General features: G+C 40.9%; 1 pseudogene; it reads left to right on the top strand.

Moving 5' to 3' along the window:
• The first annotated feature begins 1,886 nt into the window (after positions 1–1,886).
• Positions 1,887–2,005, top strand: LOC148453671 (5S ribosomal RNA; annotated as a pseudogene).
• The last annotated feature ends 18,219 nt before the right edge of the window (positions 2,006–20,224 follow it).

Genomic DNA, 20,224 nt, shown 5'->3' with positions numbered 1-20,224 from the left:
GAATACTAGTCCCATAACCCCCACTTTTTATTTCCTACCTAAAGTACATAAATCAATGGTAGAGCCTCCAGGAAGACCAATAATTGCTGGAATTGAATCACTCACTTCACACATTTCTGAGTATGTTGATATCTTCCTAAAGAAGTATGTACAAAACTTAGAGTCGTACTTAAAAGACACGACACATGTTTTACAAGCAGTGGAAAACCTAGCATGGAAAGAAAGCTACTCCTGGGTTACCATAGATGTTCAATCATTGTACACTTGTATTGAACACCACAAAGGAATTAACGCTTGTAGATACTTTCTTAATCAAGACCTTTCAATGAACCCAACACATAGAGAATTTTTATGTGATTTAATGGCTTTTATCTTGGAACATAATTATTTTAGATTTTTGGACCAATTTTACAGACAAATATGTGGAACAGCAATGGGGACGACGTTTGCACCCAACTTTGCGAATTTATTCATGGGATGTTGGGAAGAGGAGTATGTATATAATAACAATCCTTTTAAAAATAATATCATTTTTTATAAGAGATATATTGATGATATTTTAATGATTTGGGAAGGTTCAGAAGAGAATTTTAAATCGTTTTTATCACATATATCCGACAACAATATGAATTTGAAATTTGATTCCAATTTTAATAGAACTTCCATAGAATTTCTGGACTTGGTATTGACAGGGGATAATGAGATGATCTGCACAAGTAACTACATTAAAAAAGTTGATACAAACAGTTACTTACATTATAAAAGTAATCATCTGAAGAGTTGGAAGGACAATATTCCGTATTCACAATTCCACAGGATCAAACGTAATTGTAGTAATCCAACTATGTGTGATCAACAGATCCAAATCTACCAAGAAAGATTTCAAAATAAAGAATACCCGGAAGAAATAATTGGGAGAGCAATTCAAAAAACTACAAATCTGGTGAGGTCCGAATTACTAATATATAAACAGAAGGTGAAAGAAGAAAATAAAATAATCCCCTTCATCACCACCTATAGTGGACAGGAAAAAAAAATAAGGGCGACACTTTCAAAACATTGGAACATCTTGCTGTTGGACCCTATTTTAAAGAATGTGATTCCACCAAAGCCACCCACTGTGTTCAGGAAAGCCAAAAGCCTTAAAGACTCGTTAGCACCAAGTCTCCTGAGAAGTGACACAACAGAACCCATTAGAACATTACCAAAATGTGTTGGATGTTACAAATGTGGTCGATGTAATATCTGTAAATATTTGAATCCACAAAGGAAGATCTTTAAGAATCATGATAATTCGAAGGAATATAAAATAAAGGAATTCATGAACTGTAATTCTACATCAGTGATCTACCTGTTAGAGTGTTCATGTGGTACTAAATATGTGGGAAAAACAAAGAGGCCCCTCAAGTTAAGGATGCAGGAACATGTGAGGAATATCAAGAATAAAGTAGAAAATCACATGGTCTCAAGACATTTTAATACACACCATGGATCCAACCCAGAAGAATTGTCCTTTAAAGCAATAGAACATGTAACCATGGGAGAGAGAGGGGGAGATCTGGGCAAGAAACTTGCTCAACGTGAAATGTTCTGGATCTTCGAATTAAACACTTTATTTCCCATGGGGTTTAACGACAACTATGAAATAGCTCCTTTTATATGACTTAAGACACAATGATAGCGGTATAATATACGTTATCATGTACCAAGGCGATTAAAGACAACTTTATAGATAAAAAAAAAAAAAAGGAAGCAAAAGTTTGGACTACAGTATTATTATTAAAACATGTTCTTATTTATGATATGGAGGGTGATGAAGCTGAAATGCGATTGATTACAGGTCCTCGTGGAGCAAAGTCCATAAATCTATGCATAAGTGAACACATACCTACAACCATACCAACATGTCAATGCCCAATCTCGTCTGATCTTGGAAGCGAAGCATGATTGGGCCTGGTCAGTACTTGGATGGGGGACCTCCTAGGAAGACCAGGTGTTGTAGTAAAATTGTGAATGGGAATAAAATGGCATATAGAATATGATATGGCTCCGAGTCTTGTTTTACAATTTTGCACCTGCATCAGTCACCTTTCCATCTAACATGTAATTTTTATGAATATAAACCTATTATTTAGTTGGTATCCATAGACTATTGTCTTTTTGTATAGTTCACTTTCTGCATTGACAATCAGGGAATGGAGTCTCTGATTAAATAGCTCATCATATTTGTGTCTGCCTTAATTTTCTCCTCTTTTTCAGGATACGTGTTAATGGTCAATAAAGACGTTTAGCATCCCAGAATAAGACTGCTAATTCCTCCCAGTTCTTTATTGAATGGCACTGGTCATAGCATCTAGGAACTACAAAGATGGCTGCCACAGGTTATGAAAGAACTACCAAGATGGCCGCCGTCCCTATCCGAAGTATTATAACGATCCATAAATATTGGAAGAACAGTGATGGAATACAAACAGTCAAGGAAAAACATTGAACATCTTATGTTAAGAATGGCAAACCTCTGTTTTCCGATTGACCCCGATTAGTGTTTGACATAGCACTCAAAACCATAAAGACGACTGCTACAAGTGGTAAAAGAACTACAAAAATGGCCGCCGGCTTCATGTAAAAGAACTACAAAAATGGCCGCCGCTTTAATGTAAAAAAACTACAAAAATGGCTGCCACCTTCATCTAAAACGACCTCATGGTCTACTAATACAATTACAAGCGAGCAACACATCCTCCGGTGGGGATCTGGAGATGGAAAAATAACATCTTAATAGCTATTTAGTGGTGATGTAATATGGGGACTGGTAGTCACTTAACCAATACTACATGGAACAGGAAGTGACGCGGTGCGCTCATCCTGTGTTCTCCCTGCGTTCCACCTAGACTGGCATTATGTTAAACCAATACCAGCCCGCGGACCACATGACCGGAAATGACGGGGTGCGCCTCACATGTGTTCCACTTGGACAGAACTATAATCATGAAGCAGAAAAACATTGACTCACATAATTTATTTGCTTTCTATGTTTTATATTGTTTATAATGAGTGCCATAATACAAATTTTATTGTTAAAATCTGGACATTATATGGCTTTTTGACCTGAAATAGGTAACAGGAAATGATGTCACGAAATGAGGACATGTGCTTCCTGTACTTAAGGTATATAAACCCTGCTCTGTCTCTATGCATACACTTCCCCTTGATGAAGTCCAGAGGACGAAACGCATTGGGACCCTGACCTTGCACTTTATGAACTCTTCCCAAAATACTGCTGGAAAAGATAAGCTATAAATCCGATTTATTTTAGAAAATATATATTTATTTTTCACTAAAAATCGCTATTTATTATCTTTTAGTACTAGCTTTTTATCCATTATTTCTGTGTATTTATGTCATTGTGTGTTGTCTATGAATTGTTTTATTTAATTAAAAAAAAATTTATGCACATTATTTATGCAGTTTTAAATATATTTATTCATATATATTACACGGTTGTATTTATTGCACAAAGTCACTTGTATGTCACGGTCCTGGATAAGGACAAGGATATAAACACAAAAAATTGTTTTTGCACAAGTTGCGAGATTTGCACAGGTTTAATTGGTTCACTGTATATGCACTAGGAGGCGCTTGTGGTCAGCTATATTGTCATATTGTTTCCTGTACCAAGGTGGCCTAGCCATGGCCACCATTTTTTGTTGACCAAGCAGACACCTTATACTTATCAAGGGAGTGCTACATATACAAATAGTATATGTATATATATATATATATGTATAATATTTCTATTATATTTCTATTAGATTTACCAATAAAAAAACAAAAAACACACACTTGTGAAAGGTATTTCACGTTAAACAGAGTGGACAAATTTGGCGCTGTTTTCTTCTATTGATATATATATATATATATATATATATAATGTAGTTATCAGATGTGTGTATTAAGCTGATTGTTTCTTGTCCCAACTCTATTTGTCCTAAGGATTATTATACCAAGTGATTATATTTTCGCATTATATTATAATCATTCTAAGTACTTTTAGATTGATATTATTTCTAGAAGAAAATACATTTTTTTATATATTTTTTAAGATATTTTATTGGGTCTGTTTAATGTTTATTATGTATGCTATTTAGTTTTAGAATGATGGGATGTCTGTTAATATATCTATAGTACTGTATACCCACGCTTATATATCTACCTATTATTATGACATGTATAGGAACTTTGACAAAATGGCGTCCGCGAGCTGTATGATAGAGACCATGCCAAAGTGGGCGTGGATGTTTGTCCTCTAGTGATGAGAGGAAATGCTGGCTATTAGGGCAGCACACTGCGATCGCGCGCCGGATAGAGGAGAACACTCTCCCGGCTAGCCGCTACGTCAGTGCCTTCTGGATAAAACTTGTGATGTCGGAGTGTTCCCGCGCATGCGTGGTAGCGGTCAAAATGGCGCCCGAGGTCGGAAATCCGTCGCTAGCCTAACAAGGGCATGTTCAATCAATGGGGTAGGTATATAAAGTAGTAGGGTATCCCTTTTGGGTGGTATCCTCCTGATGATGTCCTACCAAAGCGGTGTAAGCGACGAAACGTATTGAGGAAGCGGGGACCTCTGTCACTTGACATTGTGACTTTTTCAGATAAGCCTATTTTGTACTCTTTTAATGTGTGTGTCGAGTGTATGTTCCATTAAACTGTCTCTGATAATATACTATGAGACTGTTCCTTTTCTCCTATATACACTAATGAATTTGGAATAAGAACTGAACCATATAAAATCCGAGAGGGAGATACAGAGGTCCTAAGGATTACACATTACGTGCTTGCATTCTAGTAAACGGTACGCATATTGAGTGTTTATGGTGCGTGCAAAAATCATTAAGCATATTACACTATGAGGCGCTTGTTTTTCACCTTTTGTATTGCACACATATGTGTGTATATATATATATATATATATATGTGTATATATACACACACACAAATATATATATATATATATATATATATATATATATATACACAGACACAGTCGAGTCACATTATTAGAATCACCAGCTAATAGCCAGCAGCTAGACGAACTGGGAGTGACTCAATAAGGTGCTGGTAGGTTGGCATAGGTATCTGGAGCCATGCTGATTGCAGCACATCCCACAGCTGCTTGAGGGTGAGTGGTGGAGTATCTTTAGAGCAAACACAATGATCGAGGTGGTCCCACAGATGCTCAATTGGGTTCAAGTCTGGGGAATTCGGGGGCCAGGGAAGTACTTGGAAGCCTTGGTCGTGTTCGTCCAACCAGTGTCAGAGATTTCTAGCATGTGACATTGTATTGCTGGAAGATCCCATCTGCCTCAGGGAAGACAATGAGCATGTATGGGTGTATGTGCTCTGCAAGGATGGACCATAACTCTGGCACCACTAGCTTGTGTTCTTCCACCAATGGAGGGTGCTTGTTCTCCGATGTTTCTCATCTGACACGCCAACATCCATCCATTCAATGAAGCAGAAAACGTGACTCATCGGAGAAGGCAACTCTTCACCAATCAGCGGGGGTCCAATTTCGATACAGGCGTGAAAATTGAAGCCTTTTGCGCCGATGCACCTTTGTTAGCATAGGTGTAGTGACCATCCGTTTGCTTTTGGCGCCCCATACCCCATACTCAGCAGGGTTCGCAGAACTGTTGTTTTAGACACACGTCTGGTGGCCCTCAGGTTCATTTTGATGGTTAGCTACTCCACTGTAGCGTGTTGGTCGGCCCTCACGTACCTTCGTAGCCGACGTTCACCTCTCACATCAATGGCACGTGGTGCTCCGCAGTTTCCACGTCAATTATTTGCAACGGTGCCATTTGTGCAGTCACAATATACCTTCTCCACAGCAGCACGCGAACAGTTCACAAACTGCGCTGTTTTAGAAATACTGCCACCCTTGGCCCGAAAGCCAATAATCATCCCCTTTTGCAACTCGGCTAAATCGCCCCTTTTACTCACAACACCAACAAGTGATATGTGTGCAGACGGCCTATTGCACACCTTATATACCCACCAAGCCAACGCACGGTATGTTACGTACTTCATGGGCTACGCACTGCCGACGTCAAATGTAGGAGATGGTCATAATATACAGTCAGATGCATAAATATTGGGACATTGACAGAATTTTCATATTTTGGCCTCTATTCCCAACCACAATGGCTTTGAAATTAAACAAACAAGATGTGCTTTAACTGCAGACTTTCAGATTTAATTTGAGGGTAACTACATCCAAATCAGGTGAACGGTGTAGGAATTACAACGGTTGCTATATGTGCCTCCCACTTTTTAAGGGGCCAAAAGTAATGGGACAAACTAAACAATCCTAAATCTAACTTTCAATTTTTAATACTTTGTTGCAAATCCTTTGCAGGCAATTATTGCCTAAAGTCTGGAACTCAAAGACATCACCAGACGCTGGGTTTCATCCCTGGTGATGCTCTGCCAGGCCTCTACTGCAAATGTCTTCAGTTCCTGCTTGTTCTTGGGGGATTTTCCCTTCAGTTTTGTCTTCATCAAGTGAAATGCATGCTCAATCAGATTCAGGTCAGGGGATTGACTTGGCCATTGCATAACATTCCACTTTTTAGCCTTAAAAAACTCTTTGGTTGCTTTTGCAGTATGCTTCGGGTCATTGTCCATCTGCACTGTGAAGCGCCGTCCAATGAGTTCTGAAGCATTTGACTGAATATGAGCATGTAATATTGCCCGAAACACTTCAGAATTCATTCTGCTGCTTTTGTCAGCAGTCACATCATCAATAAATACAAGGGAACCAGTTCCATTGGCAGCCATACATGCCCAAGCTATGACACTACCACCACTATGCTTCACTGATGAGGTGGTATGTTTTGGATCATGAGCAGTTCCTTTCCTTCTCCATACTCTTCTCTTCCCATCACTCTGAGAAGTTGATCTTTGTCTCATCTGTCCATAGGATGTTGTTCCAGAACTGTAATGTCTTTTTTAGAATTTGTTTGGCAAACTCTAATCTGGTCTTCCTGTTTTTGAGGCTCACCAATGGTTTACATCTTGTGGTGAACCCTCTATATTCATTCTTGTGAAGTCTTCTCTTGATTGTTGACTTTGACACATATACACCTACCTCCTGGAGAGTGTTCTTGATTTGGCCAACTGTTGTGAAGGAGTTTTTCTTCACCAGGGAAATAATTCTTCTGTCATCCACCACAGTTGTTTTCCGTGGTCTTCCAGGTCTTTTGGTGTTGCTGAGCTCTCTGGTGCGTTCTTTCTTTTTAAGAATGTTCCAAACAGTTGCTTTGGCAACACCTAATGGTTTTGCTATCTCTCTGATGGGTTTGTTTTGATTTTTCAGCCTAATGATGGCTTGCTTCACTGAAACCCTTGTAATTCCTACACCGTTCACCTGATTTGGATGTAATTGCCCTCAAATTAAATCTGAAAGTCGGCAGTTAAAGCACATCTTGTTTGTTTCATTTCAAAGCCATTGTGGTTGGGAATAGAGGCCAAAATATGAAAATTCTGTCAATGTCCCAATATTTATGTACCTGACTGTAATGTGACTCGACTATGTATATACACACATAAATAGAAATCACAGGGGCTCTGCACTCACCATATTAACTAACAATAATAATAAACACTGGGGTTTTGGTTCATTAATTGATCAATGCTTTTAAGCTTGCAGCCCCAGTCAAGGGATGCCACTTTACTGCAAGCCCCTACTCTATTGCTCAGAATTATATAATGGAAATAGCTATCACATTAGTGTTACACTCAAGGCATGCTATCTGGTTTAAAGCTTCCAGCAACTTTGCTTTTAAAGGTGAGACAGTCACCCAGCACACCTGTTGCAAAGCACCTAGTAAAACAGCTGACACAAGTTACATTAAACAGGTTAAAAGGGGTGCATGAGAAAATGTGATCACAAAATGATTAATTAAAAAAATTATTCAAATGAACAAAAAGCACTAATGCATGGCACTAACCATTCCTAGATTTAGGGTGCAACATGGCATATGACCACATTGTTTAAATAGATATCACAGGGGCTCTGCTCTCATCATAATAACTAATGATAATAAGAATAGTAAGCAGTGGGGTTTGGTTCATGAATTGATCAATGCATGTAAGCTTGCAGCCCTTTAGCATTTCCATGATGTTATACTAAAAAAATTTTTGACAATTTTGGGGACATTTATGAAAAAAATAGTAGTATAGTTTAAAAAGCTACTGTATTAGCTTTAATATATTCACACAAATATACAAGTAATATATACTATATATTTATATATGTATACATATATATATACACACATACATTATATATATATCTATATATATATATAGTGCAGGACTGTGAACCAGTGCAGCAGCAGTAAGTCGGTGTTCCTGAGGATCGCCCCTCACTGCTGTGATGATGCCAGGGGGAGGGGCAGGGGGTGACACTGGGGGCTGCCCGATCACTGTGCCCAGCAGTGATCAGGACACTGGGGAAGGAGCTGCGGTTGCACGGCAGCTTCAGGGTCATGCTGGGCACCCTGATCCCTGTGCGGTCGGAGCTGCCGCCAACACCAGGTGTTATTATTGTGAGTGCCGAACCTTTGGAAATATATATATGTATATGTTTTTTATTATGTGATGTCGTCCAAATCCATCCAGTGGAAGGCCCAGAACTGGCTCCCTGGGTCAAAGTTCTTCCCGGCTCCCTCTGCCATGAGATCCGATAGGGACCTCAACCACTACATTAGGCATCCAGATCAATTGCCACCCCTTTGTGAAGTTTTCATCCAAATTCATCCAGTGGAAGGTCCAGAACAGACTCCCCGGGTAAACATTCTGTCCAGCGTACATCAACGGGAGGTCCGACCAGGACCTCAACCCCCTAGTATGTCTTCTGGGATCCAATGTTGCCACTCTGTGAAATTTTTGTTCAGATTATGTGATGTCGTCCAAATCCATCTGGTGGAAGGTCCAGAACAGGCTCCCTGGGTCAAGGTTCTGCCCTGTGTATTCCACCGTGAGGTCCATCATCCCAGACCAATTGCCACCCCTCTGTAAAGTTTTCATCCAAATCCATCCAGTGGAAGGCCCAGAACGGGCTCCCGGGTCAAACTTCTGCCCAACGTACACCAACGGGAGGTCTGACTGGGACCTCAACCTCCTAGTATGTCTGCTTGGACCCAGTGTTACCCTCTGTGAAGTTTATATTCAAATTCATCCAGTGGTAAGCCCAAAACACTCCCCGGGTCAAAGTTTTGCCCAGCGTCCCTGGGTCAAAGTTCTGCCCAGCATACACCAAAGGGAGGTCCTTCCAGGACCTCAACCCCATAGTATGTCTTCTGGGGTCCAATGTTACCGCTCTGTAGTTTTCGTCCAAATCCATCTGGTGGAAGGCCCAGAACAGGCTACCCAGGTCAAAGTTCTGCCCAGCGTACACCAATGGGAGGTCCAACTAGGACCTCAACCCCCTAGTATGTCTTCTGGGATCCAATGTTACCACTCTGTAACGTTTTTGTCCAAATTATGCGATGTTGGCCAAATGCAACTAGTGGAACGCCCATAACAGGCTCCCTGGGTTAAAGTTCTGCCTGCGCACTCCACCGTGAGGTCCGACTGGGACCTTATCCACTCATTTAGGCATCCCAAACCAATTGCCACCTCTCTGTGGAGTTTCCATCCAAATCTATCCAGTGGAAGGCCCAGAACAGGCTCCCTGGATCAAAGTTCTGCCCAGCGTACACCAAAGGGAGGTCCGACCCCTTAAAACGTGGCCACCTCTCATTTGTTTCATCATTCACCAAATCTCCAAATGAAAACATGTTAACACTACCTCTGCAGGGTAGAAATGTTAACATACTATAACACATTTCTGTATATGTAATCCACAATTACTACAGTATTTGTTTGCTAAATGTAACAAACTGAAAAAAATCTGAAACTACTAATGTGACATGTTGAATAGTTTGTGCACCTCTCTAGTTGATTAATACTTTTTTTGTAAATGCTTTCAAACTTGTTCGATAAACCTTAAATTAAGCCAGATAAACACAATTCCAGATATAATTAACGCTCTCAGAATTATTTTGACTATCAGTATTATTAGTGTGTAGAGCAGCGTTTTTCAACTAGTGTGCCGTGACCGGTTGTCAAGGTCGTCACTGCGGTCAGCTCCGCACACTTGTTTTTAGTGTTTTATTCCTGAGGAAGCCAATGTAGTGTGTTTTATTCTAGAGATGAGTGGGTCCGGTTCTCAGAGAACCAGACCCACCCAAACATTGGAACTCCGAGTCGGATCAGAGTCCAGTTCAGGTTTTCCTGCCTAACTTGGAATCCAAAACGTAATCATCCCGCTGTTGCATTCTCTGGGGTTTTGGGTTCTATAAAGTGATCTGCGCAATTTTCACTCAGGCTGTGGATAGTGTACAGAGAACAGACGTGCTCTGTGCTGCTCTGTCTATTCAAGGGTGCAGTGTTGTCGGGCTGAGGCTGCAGTACATAAAAGGGGGTGGGTGCTGCTGTGTCACTGTTGTCCTGTCAATCAAGGGGTTGTAGTTGCTGCAGTAAATAAAGGGTTGCTGCTGTGCTGTCCATAAAGGGGCTGGGGCTGCAGTACATAAACTGTTTGGGGGGGGTTCTGTTGTCCTGTCAATCAAGGGGCTGCAGTACATAAAGTGCTGCTGCTGTGTTGTCCATAAAGGGCCTAGGGCTGCAGTACATAAAGGGCTGCTGCTGTGTTGTCCATAAGGGGCCTAGGGCTGCAGTACATAAAGGGGTGCTGCTGTGTTGTCCTGCCCATTAAGGGGCTAGGGCTGCAGTACATAAAGGGGTGCTGTGTCATCCAGGGGTGCTCTTTCCCAATTTAAAAAAAGAAAGTTAATTAAAATTAATAATTATCATTTCACAAAAAATTAAACAATTTTTTTGTGTGTGTGTGCTAGCTACATTATTATTATTTGGTGACACTGCCGGCCAGACTGCAGTTTATCATCCACGTATTTGTGACTGTGCAGATGGTCCTTCCGAACTCTGCAGGGGCTGCTGCCTCGTCCAGGCGTGCTCTTCCCCAGTGTAAAAAAAAATTATTGTTCGGTGACATTGCTGGCCAGACCGCTGTTTATCATCCACGTATTGTGACACTAAAAGTCGTAGCGCAGTGTGCTATTCTTATTCATAAACAATATTGTGACACCGTAAGTGGTAGCGAAGTGTGTTATCCTTTTCTTATTTATAAAAAATATTGTGACACTGTAAGTGGTAGCACAGGGTGTTATTCTTTTCTTATTCATAAAAAATATTGTCACACTGTAGGTCATTGATACCGCAGTGTAATATTTAAAATTGGTACAAACTGATGTGTGTGCTGTAACCTGCTGCATTCATGTTTGTTGACATTGAGAACGATCAGTTGAGAGGAGAGCAGGAACCACATACTAGGGCTGGAGCTGCTGCCAGTGCCACCAGTCATGATGATACTAGTCTGTCTACGTCATCTACTAAAGCCGATGCCCAAGGGCATACAGGGCTTAAGTCAGGGCATCTAATATCAAAGAACCAATCTTTTACATTGGTAAAGAAAAAAAACATCAAAGGGAAAGTTAGCTGCGGAAAGACATAAAATTGTCAAAATACCTTTCACCACACGAAGTGGCAAGGAAAGGCTAAGGACTTGGCCTTTATCTATGACCGGTGGTTCTGCCTCTTATGATGATGTAAGCCCTTCTCCCTGTAGATATTTAAAAAAATGAAAATCGTTAAGGCACAGGAACCAACTGTGCGCTCAGAAATGTCACAAATCCCTGAGGAGAGTCTAAGTTTGTGCCATATGTGAGTCTGACCTTTCCAAAACTGTACTCGAAGAGGTGCCTCCTTCCACAACTTGTGCGTACTCTGCAAATGTGGGGATGAGCAGCACAAGTCAATATGCTGACATCTGTGGAAGTGCTCCAGGATGAGGAGGATATTTGTGTAGCTAAAGCTAATAAGGAGTTGATGATGAGGATGCTGATGATGAGAATGTTGTTGATGAGGATGTTGTTTGTGTAAATCAGGACCCAGTGGAAAAAGTTGTTGCCCATGATAAGGAAAAGCCCATTGTTATGCCTGGGCATAAAACAAATAAATACACTTCTTATGTGTGGAATAATTTCTACCCAAATTCAGACAACACTTGTCAAGTCATCTGTACTCGTTGTCATGCCAGGGTAAGTAGAGGTAGGGACCCTAACCATCTAGGAACCTCCTCCCTGTTACATCATCTACAACGCATTCATCAAAAGTGTTTGTAAAATTCAGAAACTTTGGCTAAAAAAGTAACAACTAGCAGTCAGCCGTCAGCTAGCTCCCTTCTCTCTGCTAGATCTAAGCACCTAGCAACTTCACCACCAACATCTTCATCAACAATATTCTCAATCATGATCAGAAGTAGTCCTGCATCCAATTTAATAAGGCTAACTCAGTCCTCCCCTATCCTGGATTCCTCAGAAGAATCTTTGAGCGCTACGCCTGCTGCTGTTGGGAGTGGCTCTTCATCCCAGAAGGTGACCAGGAAGACTACTAGTAGTTCTAAAAAACAATTGACTGTTAAACAATCCATTGCAAGGGGGAGCAAGTATGACAGCAACCACCCAGTTGCACAGAGGATCACTGACGCCATAATATCTATGCTGGTATTAGATGTGCATCCGATATCCGCCATTAGTGCAGTGATTTTAAACAGTTAATTATGGTCCTCTGTCCCTGCTACCAAATCCTGTATAGGTTCCACTTCACTAGAAAAGCAATTCCCAGCCTGTACAGGGACATTAAAAAAAACTTAATTAGTGTCTTCCAAAATGCCGTTGTACCCACTGTCCACTTAACCACAGATATGTGGACAAGTGGAACAGGGCAAATGCAATATTACATGACTAACAGCCCACTGGGTGGGTGTATTTCCTTCAGTGATGCCAACAGCAGCATCTAAGAAAAAGCAGCTTATTCAGTGGCAGGCTACTCTGTGTATAACTGGTTTCACTAAGAGGCATACCGCTGACAAACTCTTAGAAAAACTCAGGGAAGTCATTGCAAAATGGCTTATCCCCCTTGGATTCTCCTCGAGATTTGTGATTTCTGACAACGCCACCAATATTGTGAGAGCATTACAGCTGGGTGAATTCCGAGTCCCATGTTTTGCTCACACTATTAACTTGGTTGTGCATAATTTTTAAAAAAATGACAGGGCCATGCAGGAGATGCTCTCCATGGCCCGCAAAATTTGTAGGCATTTTCGCCATTCAACAGGTGCATGTAGAAGATTGCACCACCTGCAAGAAAGTTTGAATTTGCCCTGTCACCAGCTGAAGCAAGAGGTAGTTTTGAGGTGGAACTCCACCCTTTATATGCTTGAGAGAATGGAGGAACAGCAAACAGCTCTACAAAGCTACATAACGAAGTATGACATAGGAAGAGGAGGGGGACTGTACCTTACTCAAGCTCAGTGGAAAATACTGAAACCCTTTGAAGTAGTCACCTGTGAAGTGAGTTCAGACACTGCCAGCTTGAGTCAGGTAATTTCCCTCATTAGACTGTTGGAAAAGCAGCTTGAGAAACAGAAGGAGGAGCTGAAACAAAGCAAATCCGCTAAGCATGTTGGACTTGTAGATCAAGTCCTTTATTCGCTTTGCCAGAATCCAAGGGTTGTCAGGATCTTCCAATCGGAGCAATACATTTTGGCGACCGTGCTCGATCCAAGGTTTAAGTCATACATTGTGTCTTTTTTTCCAAAGGACACAGATCTGAAGAGATGCAAAGAGCTGTTGGTAAGCAAATTGTCATCTCAAGAAGCACGTGATGCAGCGATGGCTCCTCCTCTCGAGTTGAAAATCACTGGTGTAGAGTGTGCACCTGCATTTCTTCTTCCTGCCTGGTACTACAAGTCTCAGCATGGTAGCACCTCTTATGTTTAAAATTAGAATTAGAAGCCTCCCCCCTTCCTCTGGGTTTTATGTATATAATGTACACTTTAAGGTAGAGACTCCTTCTGCTTAGGTGATTTTAATCAGTAGCTGTCCTTAGGTGATTTTAATGAGCACAGATTCCGGCTTTGTTGTCTACATATTAGAATGGCCATTATTATACTGCAGATAGGCTTACCATACTATCTCTTTAAACTGGGACTTTCATGAACTACAGTACACAGGTCCTGTGGCTGATTATAACCAGGTACAATGTAGTCAGCCACAGGACCTGTTATCCATGAGTGTCCCGGTTTAAAGGGATAGTAAGGTAAGTCTAATTATAGGCAAGTCCCTGATATATTGATATAATTTATTAGTATTAAGGTGCGTACACACTGGGCGATAAAGTGGACGACTGAACGATAACGATATCGTTCAGTCGTCCAGTTTATCGTCCATTTTTAACCCCAAAAGATGAACGATGATGACGATGCGCGTTCCTGCGGGTCGTTCGTCATCATCGTTCATCGGGCTGACATGCAGGCCAACCTGATGATCTCGTCAGGTTGCTGCATGTCAGGGAATGGGGGAGAGAGCGCGGCGCTGAACGATATCGTTAATATCGTTCAGCGGCTGTGCTCAATGTCATGAACGACATAGAGCACAGCCTGCCGGGGACAACACTACACGATATCGCTCAGGGAGCATATCGTGTAGTGTGTACCCACCATTAGGGATGTTAGGGTCCCAATAGATGGGGTTTACCTTGACGTGGTAATGGGCATGCATTTTTGGCTAAACATGTACTAAGAACTTTATTTATACTCCATGTTGTTTGTCAAGTTTATCATAATTGTTTTGACTATCAGTGTTCTTAGTGCTTACAGTATGCACCTGCATTTTCTTTTTCCTGTATGATTAACCCCCTGAACTACACTGAAGGAACATGGGCTTCTCTGAGGAGCTACTGTATCTGAATACAAAAATAAAGCTCATTGATAGACACAAGCTAGAGGAAGTTTAAAGAAAAAGATATAACAATTGTTCAAGGCGAAAATGTTCCACGTATTCCACATGGACTGGTTAGAGGCCTAATTACACAAGGAAGAGCTTACTGAAATTTTTTTCACATCTGGGAGGGGTTCATTGATTCTTTATCAGGGGACCTTAAAACTCAGTTACATAAATGTTTTCACTCCACAAGTTGGTATGAAACCAGATTGTTATCGGGAGATGCGCCAATTGATATGCAAACAACGGTTTCTTAGATCGTGGGGGATGTGCCGGCCACGCTTATTGATTTTGACTTTGGATCCCATTATATTTCTCACTCTTTTTCTGTTTTGAGAAATGTTGTTGGTCATTTTATATTTGTATGAATGCATGTAAATACTAAATATACATATGTATACATGTCATTTATTTTTCGATTATACGATGTTAATTGTGACATTGTTGAAGAAAGTATATAATTCTTGTGTAATTTTCCAAAGTTCTGAAATAAAAAGAAATGTAAAAAAAAAAAAGAGTCACTGTCAACTCAGGATATCGACTATCGGAGTCATCATTAAGTTTTGGTGGAATGTAGATGTCAAGGCAAGAAGACCTAGAAACATGTCTGATAAAGCTGCTAGTAAGCTGGTCAAATATATAAGGTAGCATCTACGTATTACTGCAAAGTAACTGCAGAAACTTTAGCTGACACAGGATAATAGACCGCAGGCAGTGGCTGATCATGATAGAGTAAGGTGGAGTATTGGGTCAATAGAAGGGCCCATAACTCTTACCCAATCTGGCAGCCTCTTTCTTCTCCTTCTTTTTTAACCTTCTTTTACTCTTCCCACACAAAAGTGTGAAGGTCCCACACAGGAAGTGTGAAGGTCCAGGTGACCTGACCTCCCTTATCGGTGTCTTTCCTGGTGGCTAATGTACAGGTTGCATGGACATTCAGACAGGGGGCTTCTTCACCATGATGTCCAACTAGCTAACAACTCTCCTTCCCTTTCCCTTGATTCCTTCCCTTTACTGCACTCCTGTCTTTCTCTACTGTTTCTTACTTTGCCACCCCTATTCCTCCTAGTCAGCTCCCACCCTTCCCTCCACCTAAGCTTGCCTCCCTCGGTGCTTAAAGGCTGACAGAAGACTCTGCCTTCCACAACATTCACGCCCTGCCAAGCCAATAAATGTGGGGTATTAATGTATTATAATATAGGCAATTAATGTAATGATGTTGGGGGTCTTAATATACAGAGAGGTGACTCAATGGGATGTAGTGGAGGTAACAATGTAATGTATGTGCTATTCAGGGGAGTCAAGAGGGGGGGAGTGGGTTCTACTTAACAGGGGCCTGAACGAGTTGGAAGGGCCCGGCGAGAGGCCCAGGTCAGTAATCACCCCCCACCTGAAAAATTATTTTCTCTACTCACTACCGCTGTGCCATTATAGCAGCGTAGCCATAGTGGCACATTGAGCAGTGAGAGAAGACTGCCTCCTAATGTGCTGCTGCGCTGCTATACAGGCGCAGTTGTCCCTCCCACTGGAGCCACCCCTTTGCTTAATGAGCACAATGCTATTTTGTTAGAGGTCTTTGGGGAGGGGACGAGGACATGCCTCCTGGATTTGGCCACGCCCCCCAGTACCAGGGCCTGAGCTTTTGATGGCCCTGGTGCTGTTAATATAATGTAGGGGCTGGTGTGGGTAATCAATGACATAGTGTTATTAATATAATGTAATGATTGGTGATGCTATGGGATGTGTAGTTCCACAGTAGCTGGAGAGCCACACGTTGCCTACCCATGATCCAAAAAATATATTAAAATCAACCTTGATGGTTACTGCTGCCACAAAAATATTTTTCTTTACCTTTGTCATAAATGGAGAGACGGGAAGAAGCAAAAGCAACTAAACAGTGAGAGCTGTCACAACTAGTAGGCCCCATGATATGACTGTAATGAGGCCTTGCACAGAGACCTAACAGTGCACCAGTTCTAATTAAAATTATTTAGGTGTGGTGGTTGTTTTGACTCAGGGGGAGGAGGATGTAGACCCAGCTTCACCACCTGTTGACCAAGATAGAGCTGAGGAGGAACTTTGGGATTGAAATGTTTGTGGTTCCTGTGGGCTTGGAGCGCTGGCCAATCTATTAGATAGGTTGTCTATGTTATTTCAGTGCTAGGGCTCACCAAAGAGAAATTGTTTATGTGTATTATAAGCTGTCTGTCACACTGACAGATAAAGCAGATGGATATTATATTAGAATTACATTGTGTTATCGCAAGTTCTATCACTGTAGGATTCTGCTTTCCATTCAGTCAAGCAAGCAAAATGGAGATGTTAAAGGGGGATGGGTACGGGATCCCAGCGGTCAGAATCAAGACGCCAGCATCCCAACAGGGTTAGGATACAGACACCTGTCGGTAGGTATCCTAACCCTCCCCCTCTCCCTACCCCTTCCTCCCCTGTGCCTAAACCTAACCTACCCGCATCCTCAACCTAACCCCCTAGTACCTAACCTTAACTCTCCTCCTAGTATCTAACCCTAACCCAATGCTCATGCTATTGTACTTAATTGGAAAGAGCTTAGATCTGTTTAAATCTATTTCGATTGATATTAAAAATAGGTTTCGTGGTCTCAGATACTAATGTATTATTTTCTTCCCATAACATTGGGTATCTCTAAGCTTTGTTTGTCAGAGGAATCCAAGACAATAGGAAATGCTACCTCATTGTCTCTTGAAATCGACTTTTTGGCAAAATACCTCTTGTGACACAAATCCCTAATGAATCTGTTAAGATCAACGAAGAGTTCAAATATATTGGGTGTACTAGATGGGGCAAATTTGAGGCCCATGAATAATAAAGATTACTCGGCATCTGTTACTTTTTTAGATGAAAGATTATATATGATATTATTTCCACCAGATTTGCCTGCATTTTTCTTTTGTTCCTTGGGAGCCTCCCCCCCCCCCCCCTTCTACTCTTCCTCCTCTGTACTTGAGTTTCTTCGTCTTTTTGGTGTTTCCAACCTGTGGTCTCTGTTTCTGTTCTGCATTGTGAAATTACCTTTTTGTTGGTGTGCATCTAAAAAAAATGGTTGTTCAGATGAGAATGATATATTTGTTTTGGTTTTGGGCCGAGTTCCTGAAGAATGTGCTCATATTCCTGTATATTTATTTCAGAAGGTCTATTGGTATGTACATCTTGAAACCATGTATTGGGCTGCCATGAACCACTAGACGTGTCCCTGTTGGGGGAGACACGCCATGGGCGACGATCAGAGAGGACTCTCTGTCTAGTCCCCCACTGCGCATCCCCCGTGGCTGCACGGTCATGTATCGTGGGCCGCCCCTCGATAGATGGGCAGAAGGCTGTCCGTGTAGTATTTGTAAGGTGATGGGAACGTTCCCTAGGTCGTGTAAATCTATTACCGCCATTTTTATAATCATCTGTATCTCTCCTAAATTTTTTGTATTTGTTTTCAACTAATAGTTGTTCAAATTTTCTCTATCTACGATCATTTATTCTCTATCTTGGTACTCTTTCAGTGATCATTTTTGTGATAATATACACTCTATACTAAGATTATGTGCTCTACAATTATTCATAAAATTAACTTTATATGTTACATTACAACATATGTTTATAATAGAACTATATTTTTAATCAATTGCTTTATTTATAATATGAAAAACTGTCTCTTTATAAACAGACCATACTAATATCGTTGGTGCAAGTTCCTTATTGACATTTAAATAGTTATAGTTGTCCCACATGGTGTTTGTTTATACCACGTGAATATTAATAGAAATCATTACATCATCACACTATCTCCAACACACTGCCAAAATATTGCGAGACGTGGCTGCACACCATTAGTAATGATTCTCCTCACGCAATGGGCTCCACGCTCTGCGTGGGTCTGTACGCATGATGTTTGTTTACATCACGTGGACGGAAACCGTGCAAGCGTCGTTTCCATTCTAAGCTTTGGAGAGAGATGTGACATGACTAATTGCTTTCCAGCAACAGCTGGTAAGTTCTATTAAACAATTTATGGATTGCTTTGCTATTAGGCATCATGAATTTAGTGATTAGGTCTGCCTCCTGCTATTGAGATTATTGTTATTTTTTATTAATATTGATTGCTTGCAATATTTATGTCTATTTATGATGATTTTTATAACAAATGTTCTTGATGCACACCAGCTGCAAATTAGCAGACATGATGGATGCAATTACTTGTATACATATTTGAAATTTTAATTTTTAATTCTTCAAGTATATGATTAAATTACATGCATTTTATTTATGCTGATTGTATTTATATTATTTGAACGCTGGTATACTCCTCAGGGGGTTTAGAACTGCGACTCGGATTTACCCGGATTCACGAAATTCGGATTTCTGGAGAACCGACCGCGCATCTCTAATACAGTCAGGTGCATAAATATTGGGACATTGACAGAGTTTTCATATTTTGGCCTCTATTCACCACCGCAATGGTTTTGAAATGGAACAAACAAGATGTGCTTTAACTGCAGACTTTCAGATTTAATTTGAGGGTAATTACATCCAAATCAGGTGAACGGTGTAGGAATTACAATGGTTTCTATATGTGCCTCCCACTTTTTAACGGGCCAAAAGTAATGGGACTATCAACTCAAAAGCTATTTCATGGACAGGTGTGGGCTATTCCCTTGTTATTTCATTATCAATTAAGCAGGTAAAAGGTCTGGAGTTGATTCTAGGTGTGACAATTGCATTTGGAATCAGTTGCTGTCGACTCTCAATATGAGATCCAAAGAGCTGTCACTATCAGTGAAGCAAGCCATCATTAGGCTGAAAAATCAAAACAAACCCATCAGAGAGATAGCAATAACATTAGGTGTGGCCAAATCAACTGTTTGGAACATTCTTAAAAAGAAAGAACGCACCGGAGAGCTCAGCAACACCAAAAGACCCGGAAGACGACAGGAACAACTGTGGTGGATGACAGAAGAATTATTTCCCTGGTGAAAAAAAACCCCTTCACAACAGTTGGCCAAATCAAGAACACTCTCCAGGAGGTAGGTGTATATGTGTCAAAGTCAACAATCAAGAGAAGACTTCACAAGAGTGAATATAGAGTGTTCACCACAAGATGTAAACCATTGGTGAGCCTCAAAAACAGGAAGACCAGATTAGAGTTTGCCAAACCACATCTAAAACAGCCATTACAGTTCTGGAACAACATCCTATGGACAGATGAGACAAAGATCAACTTG

The sequence above is a fragment of the Taudactylus pleione genome, unplaced genomic scaffold, assembly GCF_031769625.1.
Source record: "Taudactylus pleione unplaced genomic scaffold, aTauple2 ptg001123l, whole genome shotgun sequence".
Classification (NCBI taxonomy): domain Eukaryota; kingdom Metazoa; phylum Chordata; class Amphibia; order Anura; family Myobatrachidae; genus Taudactylus; species Taudactylus pleione.
This window is presented reverse-complemented; position numbering and strand designations above follow the sequence as displayed.